General features: G+C 43.0%; 1 protein-coding gene and 1 pseudogene across 2 annotated transcripts in view; one reads left to right on the forward strand and one right to left on the reverse strand.

Annotated features, from left to right (window-relative positions):
* Positions 1-18,786, reverse strand: part of PLAC1 (placenta enriched 1) — a 167,971-nt gene that overhangs the window by 46,563 nt on the left and 102,622 nt on the right. The gene's annotated exons all lie outside the window — the stretch shown is intronic.
* LOC103785383 (small ribosomal subunit protein eS7-like) overlaps positions 5,912-18,786 on the forward strand; it is a 33,911-nt pseudogene continuing 21,036 nt past the window's right edge.

An 18,786-nucleotide genomic window follows, 5' to 3' on the forward strand; every position in this document is an offset into this window, starting at 1 on the left:
CGTTTAGCACAGTGCCGGACACATAGGAAGCTCTCAATACATAGGAGATGCTATCATTAAAACAGGAAGAGTTTGTCCTAAATGAATATCAAATGTTTCATCTCTTATAAGCTAAAAACTACTTGCAGCAATTAAGCAGGATTTCTCCACCCCTAGTTTCTATCCAACAAAGTTTCAAACATGTCAGGGTCTTAGTTTTAGCCTGGGGCTCCCAAACACAATTGCGCAGATGTTTGTATATAAGGAAATATATCTATATAGAAACATACATAAGGAAATACACAGTCTCCATACAAGCCTCTCTAAGCCCTGGAGCCACAGGGCACTTCATCCAGCAAGGCAATTCAATCACAACAAAGTCATTTTTATATTCCTTTAAAGTTCGTAAAAACAAAATCCTCCTTTTCCAGCCAGATGAATGTATTGGTACCTTTGCTTTGCCCTGCCCCTGAGCCGGAGTAGCTGAATCTGTGCTGAATCCAGCCTCTAAGAGCAACCTTGGTCAAGTGCATGGACCCCCAGGGGGTCCTATTATCCCATTTGTACTTGAGGGTATATGGGGATTGGGCCAGGCATGGGTTTCTCAGGCACACATAGCAGGTAGAAATGATGCTTCAGAGCCTCAGAGGGGTCTCCACATGAAACCACCTCACTCATATTTCTGAAAGAAATGCTCAAATCTGAGATGGGTTGGGTGGCTAACACTGGTAACCCCAGCAACTTGGGAGGCTGAGTTGGGAGGATCACTTGAGCCTGGGAGTTCCAGATCAGCCTGAACAACATAGTGAGGCCCCATCTCCAAAATAAAAGGAAAAACCTCAAATCTGAGAAAGAAATGCACAGGACGATCCAGGGAACTGAATCCTGAGACCCCTTTGCAGATTTCCCTTTTGTACCTTTCATGCTAAAATGTCAACAGAATTGTGTCCATGTGGGACCAGGTTCATGACTGACCTGTGAAGGCTGAGAGAGCATTTTCCCACCTGAAAAGACTCACAAGACCTGTTACATCAAGTAGAACTATAGGCAGAGGCGGAGGAAGGGGACTGTGGAGGTACTTTGTCATCCCACACCCCAAAGCCTCCCTAGGATGCAGGGCAGTAACTTGCACATAAGTTAGGGCAGTGTCTATGTCAAAAGACCCTCTGTGACTCCTTTGGTGAAGAACCATTGTGCAACATGAAAAGTCATCTCCCAGGCTCTCTCCTTTGCAAGCTGTCTTGCCTGGTTTTCTTCAAGCAGGGCACGTGCTCCTGGATGAAAGAGGCATTTCTCATGCTGTAGAAATATAAAGACCAAAAATGGACTTGCTCCTTACAGAGAGAAAGGTCTTTGTGTTACTCCAGGCAAAGGCTCTAGAGACCAGTGAGCGCTTTCATCCTTCCCCTTTCTCTGTTTCTATGGCTTCGTCCTAGCCCAGACTCTGATCATTGATGGCTAGATTCTTACTCCTGGCTCCCAGCTGGACTCTCCAACTCCACTGCCTTTTCTTGCCGCTCTGTTGCCATACCTCACAGCCCCTCACCACCTACGAAATCAAGTCCAGTCCCCTTCCCTTGTTTGAGCAATCGATGCCTTCCATAACCTCTTTAATCAAAATTACCACTATTTCCCAAAGCGACTCCCCGGCTGACCACTGTGTGAGCCCCTCCATTCCCCCAGCCTGCTCATCCCAGCCTCTATGCTCCTGCTTATCTGCCTGCCACACTGCTTCCCTCCACCTCCCTAGCAGCCCAGGGCCCACCTCCTCCAGGAAGCCTTCCCTGGATCCTGCAACCGACCTACATCTTCCCTTCGCTACAGTCTCACAGCTCTTAGCTGTACCAGACCACCCAGTGTCTAGTTATACTTTCTTACGATTTTACTTTCACATATTCTTTTAAAATGTTTATTGCATATATATTTGAGGTGTATAACATGATATGTATATATATATATATATATATATACAGTAAAATAATACAATCAAGCAAATTAATATATCCATCACTTCACATAAGTACTTTTTTGTGTGGTAAGAGCACCTAAACTCCACTCTCTTAGGAAATTACATATAATGTCATTAACTATAGTCCTTATGCTGTACATCATCAGCTCTTTTTAAAAATTCTACATTCTACATATAAGTGAGATCATTCAGTATTTTCTTTCTGTGCCTGGTTTATTTCACTTAGCCTAATGTCTTCCAGGTTCAGCCATGTTGTCACAAATGGCAGGATCACCCTCTCTTCTAGGCTGAATAGTATTCTGTATATATGATACACACACACACACACACACAATATACATACATACCACAATTTCATTTTTTATATAGAGATAGAGTCTCACTTTGTTGCCCAGGCTGGAGTGCAGTGGTGCCATCATAGCTCATTGTAGCTTCAAACTCTTGGGCTCAAGCTATCCTCCTACCTCCACCTCCTGAGTAGCTGGCACTACAGATGTGCATTATCATGCCCAGCTAATTTTTTTTCTTTTTCTTTTTTTTTACTTTTGTAAAGATAGGGTGTCACTATATTGCACAGGCTGGTCTCGAACTCCTGGCTTCAAACTATCCTCCTGCCTCGGCCTCCCAAAGCATTGGGATTACAGGCATGTACCACTGTGCCCGGCCACCACAATTTCTTTATCCATGCATCCATCCATGGACACAAATTGTTTCTGAATTTTGGCTATTGTGATTAATGCTGCAATGAACATGGGAGGACAGATATCTCTATGAGGTGTTGATTTCATTTCCTTTGGGTATATATCCAGAAGGGGAATTGATAGGCCATATGGTAATTCCACTTTTAATTTTTTCAGGAACCTCTATCCTGTTTTCCACAATGGCTTTACTCATTTACATTCCCACCAGCAGTGTACAGGTGGGTCCCTTTTTCTCCACATCTTTGCCAACACTTGTTATCTTTTGACTTGTTGACAATAGCCAACCTAACAGATGTAGGGGATATCTCATTGTGATTTTGATTTGCATCTCCTTAATGATTAGTGATATTGTGCACCTTTTCATATACTTGTTGGCTATTTGTATGTTTTCTTTAGATAAATGTCTATTCAGATCCTTTGCCCATTTTTAAATCAGGTTATTTATTGATTTATTTTACCATTGAGTTGTGTGTGTTCCTTACATATTTTGGATATTAGCCCCTTATTAGATATATTATTTGCAAATATTTTCCCCCAATCTGTAGGCTGCCTTTTCATTTTGTTGATTATTTTCCTTGCTGTACAGAAGCTTTTAGCTTGATGTAGTCTCGCTTCTTTATTTTTGCTTTTGTAATCTGAGCTTTTGGTGTGATATCTGAAATATCATTGCCAAAGCTAATGTCAAGGTGCTTTTCTGCTAGGTTTTCTTCTAGCTTTATGGTTTCAGGTCTTATATGTAGGCCTTTAACCAATTTTGAGTTGATTTTTATGTATGGTATAAAAGTCTAATCTCATTCTTTTGAATGTGGATATCCAGTTTTCCCAACACCATTTGTTGAAGAGATGCCCTTTCCCCATGGTGTCTTCTTGGCACCCTTGTTAAAAATTAGTTGACTGTGTATGCTTGGGTTTATTTATGGGCTCTGTATTCTATTCTATTGGTCTATGTGTTTTTTTAATGCCAGAGTTATACTGTTTTGATTACTATAGATTTTTAATATAATTTTTTTTAAGAGACAGGGTCTTGCTCATCGCTCAGGCTAGAGAGCAGTGGCAAAATCATAGCGCACTGTAACCTTGAACTCCTGGGCTCAAGTAATCCTCCTACCTCAGCTTCCCTGGTAGCTAGAACTACAGGCATGCACCACCATGCCCAGCTAATTAAAAAAATTATTTCGTAGAGACAGGATCTTGCTGTGTTTCTGAGGCTGGTTTCAAACTTCTGGACTCAAGCTATCCTCCCACCTTGGCTTCCCAAAGCGCTGGAGTTACAGGCATGAGCCACTGGACCACCTGCCTGTAATATAATTTGAAATCAGGAAGTGCCCCCAACTTTCTCTCTTTTTCCCTCTCAAGATTGCTTCACCTTAGCTGGGCGCAGTGGCTCACGCCTGTAATCCCAGCACTTTGGGAGGCCGAGGCAGGCAGATCACGAGGTCAGGAGATGGAGACCATCCTGGCTAACATGGTGAAACCCCGTCCCTACTAAAAATACAAAAAATTAGCTGGGCATGGTGGCGGGCGCCTGTAGTCCCAGCTACTCAGGAGGCTGAGGCAGGAGAATGGCGTGAACCCGGGAGGCAGAGCTTGCAGTGAGCCGAGATCGCGCCACTGCACTCCAGCCTGGGCGACAGAGCAAGACTCTGTCTCAAAACAAAAAAAAAACTAAAACAAAAAAAATTACTTCAGCTATCTGGGGTCTTTTGTGGTTCCACACAAATTTTAGAATTGTTTTTCTCTTTCTGTGAAAAATGCTGCTGGAATTTTGATAGGGATTACATCAAATCTGAATATCACTTTTTTTTTTAGACAGAGTCTCGCTCTGTCACCCAGGCTGGAGTGCAGTGGTGCGATCTCGACTCACTGCAGCCTTCGCCTCCTTAGTTCAAGCTATTCTCCTGCCTCAGCCTCCCAAGTAGCTGGGATTATAGGCAGCCGCCATCACGTCATCTACAAAGGGATAATTTTACTTCTTCCTTTCTTTTCTTTCTTTCTTTTTTTTGGGGGGGGTGTGAGGAGACTGGGTCTGGCTCTTTTGCCCAGTCAGGAGTGCACTGGCACGTTCTTGGCTCACTGCAACCTCCACCTCCCGGGTTCAAGCGATTCTCGTGCCTCAGCCTCCCAAGCAGCTGGGACTACAGGTACAAGCCACCATGCCCAGCTTATTTTTGTATTTTTAGTACAGGCAGGGTTTCGTCATGTTGGCCAGGCTGGTCTCGAACTCCTGAACTCAAGTGATCTGCCTGCCTCGGCCTCCCAAAGTGCTGGGATTACAGGCATGAGCCACCATGCCCGGCCTACTTCTTCCTTTCTTATTTGGATGCCTTTCAAAAAAGGTGTGTGGTTGCTCTGGCTAGTACTTCCAATACTATGTTGAATAGAAGTGGCGAGATTGGGATCCTTGCCTAGTACTGGATCTTAGAGGAGGAAAAGCTTCCAGTTTTTCCCCATTGATTATGATGTTAGCTGCAGGCTTTTCACAAATGGTCTTTACTGTGTTGAGGTAAGTTCCTTCTATACTTAATTTGTTGAGAGTTTGTATCAACAAAGGATGTTGAACCTTGTCAAATACTTTGTCTGCATCTATTAAGATGATCAGGTGGTTTTTAGCCTCATTTTGTTAATGAGGTGTATCACATTGACTGATGTGTGTATGTTAAACTCACCTTGCATCCCAGGGATAAATCCCACTTGGTCATGATATATAATCTTTTTGATGCATTGTCATGGAATTCTTGCCACATCAATCTGACTATATAAGCCTTTCCATGTGCCCAGCTCTGTGCTATATTCAGTTATACTCAATAAACTCAATATGCAAAAACGAATACCCAATAAACATTTCTTGCTAACACACGAATTTTACTTATTTACAAACCACTGCATTTTCACAAAGTCCTTAAAACTTCTGGACCTGCTTGTATCATTGCTGCAATAAGTGGCTTCTCCAGCACCTGCTCTGCTTACCTCATATGGCTGTTTTGAGGATAAAATGAGAACAGGGATGGGAAGGCCCTTTGGACACTATTATTGCTGCTGGGTCAAAGCACCGACTGGAACTTTTGAGCTGATGTGACTGCACCAATTGTTCCTCCCTTTTCCCTACATAGAACTTCTGGGTTTAATAGTCAAACATGGTTTCAGGGCTCCTCAACAGTTTCTAGCAGAGTACAAGTGTTGAACAGGCCAAACCCTATGTTTTGAATAAAGTGACAAAGGTCCGACTGGTTTTGTTCCCATGCCAATGGATGGACCACTGAGCATGGCCCCGGGCAGCAAGGTAGCTCCCAGACAGAGCTATCCATATCCTCAGGAAAGAGCTTTGGATCTTCTTAAGAACTTGCTTATCAGCACAGGTACCATTGGCATTGCTATTTATTAAGCACTTACTATGTTTCCAGCACATTATATACATCATCTCACTTTTTTTTTTGAGACAGGTTCTCACTCTGTTGCCCAGGATGGAGTGCAGTGGTGCGATCATGGCTCACTGTAGCCTCAACCTCCCAGGCTCAAGCAATCCTCCCACCTTAGCTTCCTCAGTTGCTGGGACTACAGGTGTGCACCACCATGCCTGGCTAATCTTTTATTTTTATTTTTATTTTAGTAGAGACGTGTTTTCGTTATGTTGCCTAGGCTGGTCTTGAATTCCTGGGCTCCAGTGATCTGCCCACCTTAGCCTCCCAAAGGGCTGTGATTACAGGCGTGAGCCACCATGCCCAGCCTCATCATCTCACTTATAATCCTCACAACAACCCTGTTATTATTCCCATCTGCCAGATGAAAACTGAGGCTCAGAGAGATTAAGTGACTTTCCCAAGGTCACAGAGCTCTCTGATTCTAAAGCTGAAGTCATGCAACAAAGACGTCTGCCTTATAGGCTGTACTCTGGGGTTGACAACTGAGGACAAGGAATTAGAAATGTTATCAAATAATACCTTATTTTAGTCTACAACAATTGCCATTCAACTCCTATTAGCATGGTTAATACCCTGCAAATACGACAGAGAAAAAGTCAAAGCTTGGCACTATGTCCCATGGGTACCTATCCTTCAGAGGCAGCAGAAGGAAGAGAACCAGACCATGCAATTGACAGAGACAAAGCCACCTTCTTAAAAAATTGCAGTTGAAGCTGCATACTTTAGGACTCACAAACACAATTATAGTTCCACCATTTTTTTCACCCAGTTTTTCTTCACCTTTTTGGGTGTTAACCCTTTTGAGAATTTGAGGAAAGCTGTAGATCCTCTCAGAAAAGTATGTAAAAGCAAAAACACAATTCTGCACATAGTTTCAGAAAAATTCACCCAGCTTCCCGTAGCTAGTCCAAGAGCAACAGACCCCATGTTTAAAACTCCTGCATTAAGAAAACCTAATTCTGGCTGGACGCGGTGGCTCATGCCTGTAATCCCAGCACTTTGGGAGGGCGAGGCGAGCAGATCACGAGGTCAGGAGTTCAAGACCAGCCTGGCCAACATGGTGAAACCCCATCTCCACTGAAAATACAAAAATTAGCCAGGCATGGTGGCATGCACCTGTAATCCCAGCTACTCGGGAGGCTGAGGCAGGAGAATCGTTTGAACCTGGGAGGCGGAGGTTGCAGTGAGCTGAGATTGCGCCACTGCACTCGAGCCTGGGTGACAAAGCAAGACTCCATCTCAAAAAAAAAAAAAAAGAAAAAAGAAAAGAAAAAGAAAACCTAATGCTGTGTTTTAGAAAATGATAAACTGGAGATCAATGATTTCTTTAAATAACAAGCCGATCTAGGGCACAAAAATAAGGATTTGCTTTATGAAAATTTTGTTTTCAATGTCTAATTGCCTGCATGAGGTACACTTACAATGAACATATCTCTATTTCCCTAGTGCCCCATGCAATTAGAAATGATGATGGCACAGACGACCATCATCAGAACTGTCCAGAACAGAAAGCTGGAAACTACAGGTACAGTAGGCAGTAAGTTTTTTGTTTGTTTGTTCATTTGTTTTGTCACTGAAGGGTGGACAGTAACTCATCAGATAGGAATAGCTTTACTGGATGGGGACTAGACTATATGACTTTATTAAACAGCACCATTCAGTATCATGAGTCAAAGGTTCTAAGACCCATGTAAACCTGGAGAAGACTCAGACCACAAGTCTGTTCCTGCTAAACAGCTTATGGCTTCATGAAAGGCCAGACACCTGATGGGACAAACTAAGTAGATATTGGCTGACTTACTTGAGTCTACAGTCAACCTTCTTATAGTGGCCTATGTTATTTCAAATAGCAACTGTTAGTTCCTTGCCAACTAGAGGTCCCATTGTTCTTTTACAAAAATATTAGATAATCCAAACCCAAGTCATTCCAACACCATTTCCCCCTGGCCTCTTGTATTTTGAGTTGACAAGTTCTTACCATAATCTTCAATAGCATTGTTAGTCCTAGCCTGATATTTCTTCTTCTAAGCCCACTTCCAGTGTTTAAGCCCTCATATAAAAGGTGCTTAGTTGTAAGTCATAGATCCTATGTGGTGGTCCTATGGAACTTTCTTCTTTAAAAACCTTTTTCATCTGAAAGTAAGAGGTTATGTGGTACGTTAGAAGGAGCACTGGATGTGGAGCCCCTAGTTCCATCATCTATTGCCTCTCCACCTCTCCGATACTCAATTCCCTCTATCAGACAGGTGACAGTCCTTACCCTGCTTATCTCACAGGAGCCTCGAAAGATTCAAATAAGATAGTGAGTATACAGATAATGTATTAAGCGTAGTGTTAGAAAATGAGAACTCATAACCATTATTTCATTTAAGCTTCAAACCAACTCCATGAACTACGCAAATCCTTACCATTCTGTCATATATTAATTCACTTTCTTGACATATTCATTCATATATTCATTGCTTTCTTTTTCTCTCTCACTCTCACTTATTCAGAAAACATTATTACTAGGCACTATGTGTAGCTAAAGTATTTACTGAATCAGAAACAGGCTTAGAAAAGTAAAATAACACTTCAAAGCTTACACTTCTTGGGTCACCCTTCACACCCAAGGGAACTGGGACACTCCCTCCTTCCTTCTCCCCTCTCCTCTTGCCAGACCAGTTTGTTTTCCATTACTCCACATTGCCTGTTCCAGAACATTTCCCCTATTAGATGAAGAAATTTTTACTTGCTTATGAAAAATAGATCCTTGGCCAGGCGCGGTGGCTCATGCCTGTAATCCCAGCACTTTGGGAGGCTGAGTCTGGTGGATCACTTAAGGTCTGGAGTTCAAGACCAGCCTGGCCAACATGGTGAAATCCCATCTCTACTAAAACTACAAAAATTAGCCAGGTGTGGTGGTGCGCAACTGTGATCCCAGCTACTTGAGAGGCTGAGGCAGGAGAATCGCTTGAACCCGGGAGGTGGAGGTTGCCGCGAGCCGAGATCGTGCCACTGCACTCCAGCCCGGGCAACAGAGCAGGCTCTGTCTCAAAAAAAAAGAAAAAAAAAGAAAAAAAAATCCTCGGTCTTGTTTGAGACCTCGGAGGCAGTTAGTCCTGTTTTCTCCTTGTGAGCATGAGGGTGAGGCAGGCCCCTTGGACTTGAATCCTCAATGACTGAACTGTTTGAGTTGTATATGGCTTTCAGAATATGGCTGAGTATGTTCACTCTCTCTTTTTCCCTGCTGCCCTTTTCTATTTTGCAAGTTGTAAATAAAATCTGTCACCCCCAAATGCACCAGGTGTCTTCCACTTTCTAATTGAGCAAGGCAGACTCTTTTCCAGCCAACAGTCTTAAAATATTTACCCAAATTTTGGGTTCACTGGATTACTGCTTTAAGCTGGTGAGCAACCCAACTGAAGGTCAATGTTTGTTTCCTGAAGTTGTCCAATGGCCATGTGGTACTCAGACCTGAAAATGATAACGTTACTCCAGATTGCAAACTCCCCAGGGTGCATCCTGGAGATGGAAGCCAGCCCACAATATTTTCTGATCGGTCAGCATAAGTGATCCTCTCTTTTGAGTTCAAGGTGGGCTCAGAATTGAAACTGTCTTGAGATAAAGCAGATCAGCCCCAATTCACCCCTGGGGGAAGGGCTCTGAGCAGAGGAATGTGAAAGGCCCCTCCAGTCAGGGAAGGCATCTGCTCCGCTTGGCTTTGGGCTGTATCAGTTGGCAGATGAAGCTCTGTGCAAATGCTGGCCAGACCAAAATGGTGCCGAGACAGCCACAATGTTGTTTAGAAAAAAGAAAGGAAACATCTGCAAATCCTGCCTTGGTGCTGAGCGGGGACAGCCTGCTGCTTTTCCTCGTGGGCCCACGGTGAGCTACCTCCTGACTGATCAGAAGGGTTCCCTGAAACAAATGCATTTGAAAGATATTTTCCATCCCCCTCCTCCCCCCTCCACAGGAAATTCTTGTGTTTAGTCATCCTTACTACATGGGCTGAGTCAGCAAGCTCTGCTTTAACCACAGCTGCTTTCAAATGGTAAGTTAAGACCAGTTAGTTGAATGAGGAGGCTTGGCTGAAACACTTTGACAGCTGGAGCTCCAAAATCGGATGGGTAAACTAGAGGAATTGCAATTTGGATACTGCTCAACACCTTCGAGTCCTTCTGGGTGGGCCTCAGTTACTTTTTTAGTACATTGATACCATGGAGCATTCCAGAACTAGAAGGGACAGCACTTTGAGTGCCTTAAGAGATAACTAAGGTGCAGTGGCAAGCTGTGTTGGCCTAAGATTTAAATCCTGGTCCTGCTAATAATTTGCTATATGACTATAGGGCAATTATCTCCTCCCTCTGTGTATTAGCATTCTCAATCCTTAAAATAGAGGTTTGGATATGATGACCTCTAAGGGTTCTTCCTGCTCTGGTGGTCTATGAAACAATCTAGGACAGATGGCCAGCCACTCTTTTCCCAATTTACCAGGGGAAGACACTACATAACCTGTTTTGGGAATGTGGCCCAGCATTTTATCTGTGTGTGGTAAAAATGTCTTCCCTGGGTCTAACCACAATCTGTTTTCTCTTGTTTGGGCCTCTGTAGACATGGAGCACCCTCAGGGAACATTCTTTTCTAAAGATCCTTTGTCAACTACAACAGCCTTCACGTCTGAGCTGTTAAATCCTCTGCAATGGCAGACAATTGCTTATTGCTGGGGTCTCAATGAGCACACTTTCCCTCTCGTCAGATAGTTTTTCATATTTTTGGTCATTACCACTGGCTTGTGAACCCAGGGACACTAAGGCTGGGCTAGTTGGACAGTAGCTCTATAGAAAAGGGAAAGTCATCTATTCCAGAGCAGATACAAGTTGTTCTCACAAAAGTTGTCCTAGACCACAAAGAGTCTTGGACACAAGAGGGAGGATGGCCCTGTGGAATCCAACCTTTCAACTCCTGGATCCATACTTGGACATTTGAGCCCAATGGACAAATAGTTAACATTTGCCGAGCACTTAATATGTGTGTGCTACACGTTGTTCTAAGCACTTTACATGCCCACGTGATCTTATCTAATCCTTGCAACTGTACTCTGCAGTAGTGTGATTATTATTCGTATTTTACAGATTAGGAACCTGAGGCACAGAAAGGTTAATTAACTCACTGGAGGTAAACAGCTAGTAAGCACTCTAATCCAGGAATGCTAGCTCAGGGATCTCTGCTCCACACCATTATGCTTCTGAGTGGGGCCAGCTGCATGGGAGGACTGAGGCTAGTACTGATGATTCTGGCTCCTGTGAGGGACAGCCCGCCCCACATGCCGCATGTGCCTGCATCTCTTGTCAGGTGTTGGTTCCTGCCCTGGTTCCCATGGCATTCTGTGCCCCTTCTACATAGAAAGAAGCTTCCTCGTGCAGAGCTGCAAAGTGTTGACTTTACAACACCGGAAATGGGTCATGTTTTCCTTTTAAAAGGGAAACACAGGGAAAGAACATTATATAAAATTAGTTTCCCCAAACTAAAGAAAGTGTTGGAAAATAGCCACATTCCTCTCTGCTGATAAGTGCATTAGATTTATCAAGTGTCAGAGTTTGGGGAGAACTTGTAGCTTGTGTAGTCCAAGTCCTTCGTGTTACATATTAGGAAACTGAGGCTGAGAAAGTGGTATTAGATACATGCAGATCGAGGGCCAGGAGAGCTCTTAAAAGGTTGGGAAATGGACAGAAATGACACAGACTAATTTATAATTGCCCTTTAAGCCAACCCTACAAAGGAATCTGAAGGACGGATTCATCCACAGTGGAGCCACTTTTTCCAGTGGGCTTCCCCAACCCCTTGCATAACAGGGATTCCATAAGCATGAGCTTCAAATGCACTGAGATAACACCCAGCTACCACATTCAGATGATCAAGGTCCATGGCTAAACGGTAATGTTCCTATAACCTTCCTTAACAGCAAACCTGCTTTCAGAATAGATCCCACATCAACAATCACAAAGGACTTTGGAAAAAGCCACTTCTGTTGAAAAAGCAGCTGATCAACCACTGGACTAATGACTGTGATACAAAGAAAAGATACCTCTCAAAGCCTACTATAATGAGAGCAGAATGGAGCCATCTTACTTTTCAGTATTGAATGTGCAGATGTTACTGAAATATTTTCAAGCCAAAGGCTTGTAAAGTATTACTTTAAAATAAATTATATGATAGTATAAATTTTCACTGATCTTAACACAGGAGTCAATATAGAAAAGCTAGAAGAAGAACCTGGGGCTTTGTATGTGGTTAAAACTGCCCAGGAATTGGCCCAGGGGAACAGTATCTTAATGGCTGTTTTCAAAGAAAGATCCTCTTGCATTCCCCAGTGTCAACCCACAATGTATTTTCCAGTATCTTCCTCCTAAACTCAGAAAAAAGGCGTCAGCGTTTAAAAATACAAAGTACACAATGGGAGATCTTGCATAATTTGCCTGCTAATGAAGCAGATAGATAGATGACAGATAAATGATAGACAGATAGATAGATAGGAGAAACCTTATTAAGTATCATGTCTCCTAGGTGCAACTACAGCTAGACTCAAACAGATCTTTAAAAGACCCACATCATATTTTGGGGCATGATCTATTACAGCCTACTGACTTTCCCACATAGAAAGTCAGCCACATACCATCTTACAAATAACCAAATGAACTCCCCTTCATTTTATATGATAGCTGAAGCCTGATTACCTTTCATAATCAGCCAATATCTTAATTCATCCCAGGTTGCAGCTGGGCTCCAGGAACATGGAAGAAGCTTGGTTTAGGAGGGAAGGCAGAGGGTGAGAGAAATGGGGTATATGTGTACATGTGCATGGCACACAGAATCACTTTTGAAGATTTTTATAGGTAGTCAGTACTTCTAAGCTAGAAAAAACCTGCCTTTGTAGTGTTAGGGGATGACATTTCATTGCAAAAATAAATGATTTGGTCATTACCATTTCATGGTTGCTGGCAACCACCCTCCTCTGCTTTCTAACAATTTCCATTTTAGGCACTGACAAGCCCTTCAAAGTGATTCAGCCAAATATCCACCCAAAGTTGCGTATTTGGCAGTTTCAAACTGAGAAATCTGGGGCCTCTGGGCAAAAATGTCAGAAAGGGCTCCCTCCTTCTTTGTCAATTGTGAAACAAACAGATCACCATGAACAGTCACTGGGGGCTCCTTGGGCAGCCATGCCGAAGGAAAGGGAAAGAACGGAAGTTGTTGGCAGGGGCTGCTTCCTTGGCTTCAGTTTTTGCTCTCTCTCCATTGCTGCTTGCACTTTTCCTGAAGGCCAGCACTGCCTCAATCTTTAACCCTAACCAAGGCGAGGCACTGCTTTTCCACAGGCAAGTGTCCCCTGCAGAAAGAAAGTGATGACCAGGAATGGAAATCACTGGGAAATGGGTCTCGGAGGCTGTAGGGTTTAAGAATATTTTGGAAGCTCACCTCATCCAACTGGCTGAAACTCGCAGGCTATCACCATGCATCCTCACTGGGGAACTTTCAGGCTGGTCTCTGGAACCCATCTGGCCCTCTGTGCCCTAAGCAACCACAAAGCCTAGAGCACTTTGGTTTGCACAGTGAGGAGCAAAAAGTGGAGCAGATTTCAGGGAGCCTCCTGCCTGACCAGCGACTTCAAGAGCCTGAATCCCAAAAGTGCTTTCACACACGTTCCCTTCAGCCTGAAAGGTGGCTCCCTTCTCTTTATTCAGAACTCACTCTAAATGCCAGGCCACCATGGCGACACCATCCTGACCCTTAGTCCATGCCCCACCTGTATTTTTTCTTTTGCCATCTGTAATTCTATATTTGTGTGTTTACTTGCTTTTCACTCACCTTTCCTATGAAACAGTAAGCTCCCTGAGGGCAGGGGACACTTCTGTTTTGTTCAACAGTTTACTCCCAGTGTTTATCAAAGTACCTGGCACATAGTAGATGCTCAGTAAATATTTGTCAAGTGAATGAATGAAATAGTGGTATTCTGTACCTAGTTCATTTTGTGGAAATTTAAAAAGTAGGCCTATTGTCTCCACACATAGGTCTCTCCAATAAAAGCTTGCATTGGATTCTGTTGTAACCCATCTCTCTGGGAGAGACAGCTTGCCTCAGCTATCTTCTCTCCCCATCTACTCCCTTCTTCTTACTTGGCTCATGACACCCAGGATCTGGCACCAGGGCCTGGTAGCTTTTTGGCCAGAGGCAGTTAGTACTGGGGAGGTGCCAAGCAGAACTGGCTCTGCTAGCAGTGAATCAAACTTATCACTTGGAGGGACAGACCATTATACTTCATAATAACACTTGAGTTTACCTTCCCTTCCCTTTGGGAGCTGTTTTAAAGAAGTTATTTAAATTCCCTAACTAAAAACAATAGCCAACCTTCTCAACTACAAACAAAATCAAGTTGTTATTATTATATCTGAAAATTGCCCTGTATTCAGTTTGCCAATCTTCCTCCTAGAAGCCTCTCAATAGGCTGTCTATTAAATGACAGCCACACAGGAGGATCACTTGAGCACAGGAATTGGAGGCTACAGTGAGATATGATCACACCACTGCACTCCAGCTTGGGTGACAGAGTGAGACCCTTTCCCTTAAAAAAAAAAATGACAGCCATAGCTATCCAGCTGCTCAACACTTCAGCATAGTTCCCCTTCCCTCAAAATTAAGTAATGAAGAGAGATGAGTTCCCAGTTCTCCATTTGAAAATGGTTCCCAAAAGGGTTACTGTGTCTTCTGTTCCCTTTCTTCCTGTAATTAGCTTCGACAACATTGATGTTGTTTGGTAGAAATGGTATGAAAGGCCTTGTGCTTTTTGATTACACTTTTGAATGATGACCAACTAATTTATTTCTGCTATAGTATATCTACCAAGGAAGGTTCCCTCCCACACCCCTAATTTAAAATAATAATCACTCAACTATGAAAATCTTCCCGAAAAAGTCTATTAAAATTTAAAATATGTTTCTTTCAGGCCAGAAATTCCACTGATTGGAATTGATCTTATATACATACCAGTATACAAAGATATACGTATATCCAGCATGCTCACTAGAACAGTGTTTGTCGTAGTAGTACTCCCACAGATTGAATGCCTAAGCAGTCACAAAAGGTACAAGGCAGATTTATATGTCTTATCATAGGAAGATCTCCACGATATCCTAAATGGCAAAAGCAGATCCTGACACAGTAAGATCCTATTCGTCTTTGGAGTCTGTCAGTTTCTCCTTCCAGTTCTATTTCACAGAATTCTTTATTTTCATTCCCTTTCATTGGTTCTGCCTCCTAACTGGTTCCTTGGTCCCGGGGCCTATCTTTCCAGTTCACTTTTTCCACCAGCCAGAATGAACATTCTAAAATACCACTTTTGTCAGAGGGAGAGTCTCAAGCAACCAAGCTGTCTCAATTACGGAGGCAGGATGGGGGAGTGTTTCTGTGCTCTGGAATTAAGGGAGACCTGGATTTGAGGGGAGGTTCCACCACTGACTAGCTGTCTGACTTAGGGAAGATGAGTTAACCTCTCTGAGCCTTGGTTTCCTCATCTGAAAAATGGAGGTAGTGCCTACATCACAACTGTAGGATGAAATAAAAAAGGATGAAATAAAGGTAAAAGGAGGAAATAAGAAAACCATGTAAAGAGCTCAGCATGCTGCCTGGCACATCGTAAGTGCTCAATAAATGGTAGCTATTATTAATGTTATTATTAAACCAAGAATTGGTTTACTGGAAGCATTAAAATGCTTTTTAACTTCACAACACCTTCAGAATAAGGTTTGCACACTTCCTTCACATTTACTGGGCATCCCATATCCACTGTGTATAGTAAAGCTGCTTTTTTCAGTCTGTTTTTCCTGATAATCACTGCAAAGGCTGTGCATCTCTCTTGTACTCCAGAATCTGGTGAATGTGTCTAACTCCCCTGGATCCACAACCTTCAGGAGTTTCTCTATATACTTTGATTATATGACATCCCTTCTATGCCTTCATCTTCCCCAACTATTTTGCTTTAATCTTTCCTGCCTGGCCTTGTAAGGCAGCTTCCCAATGCCCTTGACCCTTTCCTGGTTTCGTCAAGACCTTCTTTGTGGCTGCCTGTTTGGTGTTTCTCTTTTTTGGATTGGGTGACTGTTTTACTCCACTAATTCTTTAAAATGAACAGGGCTGTTAGCTGGTACTGTGGAATGAAAGGGCATGCCAGTTTGGTGTTTCTTGTAGAATCCTAATGTTATGCCTGTATTGTGAAAGGGCAACAATGTTTTCTATATTCCATTTTGATTCTGCCTCTTTCTTTTAGTGGGTTCCCTGAATTCTGCCTGGAGATGAATTTCCTCTATGACCCTGGGCATGTGTAAGAGACTCCTGTGCCTGTTTCCTTATCAGTGAAGTGAGAACGTTGGATCATAGTTTCTAGTATGTCTTCCAGCTCTGATGTTAGGTGTGGATGGAGTACTGATGGCAGACTAAAGTACTAAAGTCCTCTCGTTATATCCACCCCCATACTGGGGCTGGGCTGGTTCAAGTTGAAATTAGCTATTCTGTGGGACAGTTTCATTTATTTCTAAGAGCCCATCTTTTGAAAATTCCTCTAATGTCCACTAAATATCAAAATAATTGATTTTTCCATTTTTCCATGGCTCACCACAGCTTCAACTTCCAAGTCCCACTTACATTGAGAAAACCCCTGCATGCTGAGCTCCGGTTAGATGTGATGGCAAATAACTTTCTATCACCACCTCTATCTCAGTAATTGTCATCCTCACACATGTACATCCCTTGGTCTCTTACAGGCAAATGCTGACTGGTTGATTATTTGCACTGATGATTGCAGCATGCCCTCACTTGGATTTTGCCTCCAAAGTATTTTTATTGAGAGTTTTTATATTAAACATACAGTAAGTCCCAAGCTTGATTTTTAACTGATCCCACATGAAGGAATGATTTTCAACTCAGAACACATGAGGAACATCTGTTCCATTTATTTGAATTCAGGCGGTCCCATTATTATTATTATTATTATTATTATTATTGAAGCTGACTGTTGAGTATCAATATTTGTCTCTTTCAGTTCCATTGAACTTTCCTGAGTGCCGCTCCCATTTGTGAATTTTTAAAACATATATCCTGAAGTCTTTAAAACAGTGGAACAACTCACATTTTCCTTTTCCTTTTTCTTGAGTTTTATTGCAGAACTTGGGTCAAGCCCTTGTGATTTCTTGTACATGTGGTTGGGACATGAGAGTCCCTGTCAGATGCAGCCAGAGTCACTGCTCAAAAGTCCAGACATGAGGTGCACAGCCTTTGAGGCTGCTTCATGAAGGCCACCCCAGACCTTTGTTTGACACAATCCGATCTTCAGTCTTCAGGGAGAACTTCACTGATCTGGGAATTCACCTGCAAACTGGAGGTAACTGAGCTGAGTTGTAGCTCTTTGCAGCCTCTAGATGTGTTTGGACCAAAAATTCTCACCTTTGATGTCAGGACACGTTGGTGTTTGATAATCAGTTATTATTTCTTTCTTTCTTCTTCTTCTTCCCTTTTTTTTTTTTTTTTTGAGACAGAGTTTCACTCTTGTTGCCCAGGCTGGAGTGCAATGGTGCGATCTAAGCTCACTGCAACCTCCGCCTCCCAGGTTCAAGCCATTCTCCTGCCTCAGACTCCTGAGTAGCTGGGATTACGGGCATGCGCCACCATACCCGGCTAATTTTGTATTTTTAGTAGAGACGCGGTTTCTCCATGTTGGTCAGGCTGGTCTCAAACTCCCGACCTCGGGTGATCTGCCCCCCTCGGCCTCCCAAAGTGCTGGGATTACAGGCGTGAGCCACCACGCCTAGCCTCACTTATTATTTATTTCTAATAATCAAATACCAAAGCTTGCATATGATTTACTTAAAAATAAATTTGAGCAGATTCAAAGATTTCTCTATAAATAACTCTCACTAACATACCCATATGCTTTCATGAGTGGGAGAGAAGGAGGTGGGGTTATATTCAGCTCTCTGGGAACTAAAGAAAACTCTGGGTGTGCCCAAGGGCATATGAATACTAGGGGCACTCATACCAGGCTACTAGCCCTGCCAACACATGGGTATTTTCACAAGGGCCTCATGAGATTATTCCCTTGCCTATGGGGTCTGTCACAGTGGGGATTTAAGGGCGGGCAAGATGGGGCAGGCAGCACATACCACGAAGAGAGTATGTTGCTTCTAAGCAAGTAGACTGGCTCTAAGTAGGGCTGAATACATGATAAATAATGGAAGGACTTGAGTTGGAATCTTAACTACTAGTGCGATCTTGGCCAAGCTACTCAATTTCTCTTAGTCTTGGACTACTCATCTTTGAAATGGGAACATTATTATTATCTACTTTAGAGAGTTGTTGTGAAGATTAAACAGAATGGTGCAAATCAATCACCCAGCATGTGCCTTGATTAAGCTAAGTATTCTAAAAAGCAGTAGCTGCTGCACCTGAGGAGGAATCCTCATGTCTATTACAGTGGGTACTCAAAGAATGCTGGCTTGACAACAAAGACCACATACTGTATGATTCCGTTTGTATGAAACGTCCAGAATAGGCAAATCCACAGAGACAGATAGCAAATTAGTGGTTTCCGGGAGCCGGTACAGGGAGGGGATGGGAAATGAGTGCTTAACAGGTATGGGGATCTTCTTTGGCGATGATAAAAATGTTCCAGAACTAAACAAAGGTCATG

This window comes from Pan paniscus, chromosome X (genome assembly GCF_029289425.2).
Source record: "Pan paniscus chromosome X, NHGRI_mPanPan1-v2.0_pri, whole genome shotgun sequence".
In the NCBI taxonomy this organism is placed as follows: Eukaryota; Metazoa; Chordata; class Mammalia; order Primates; family Hominidae; genus Pan; species Pan paniscus.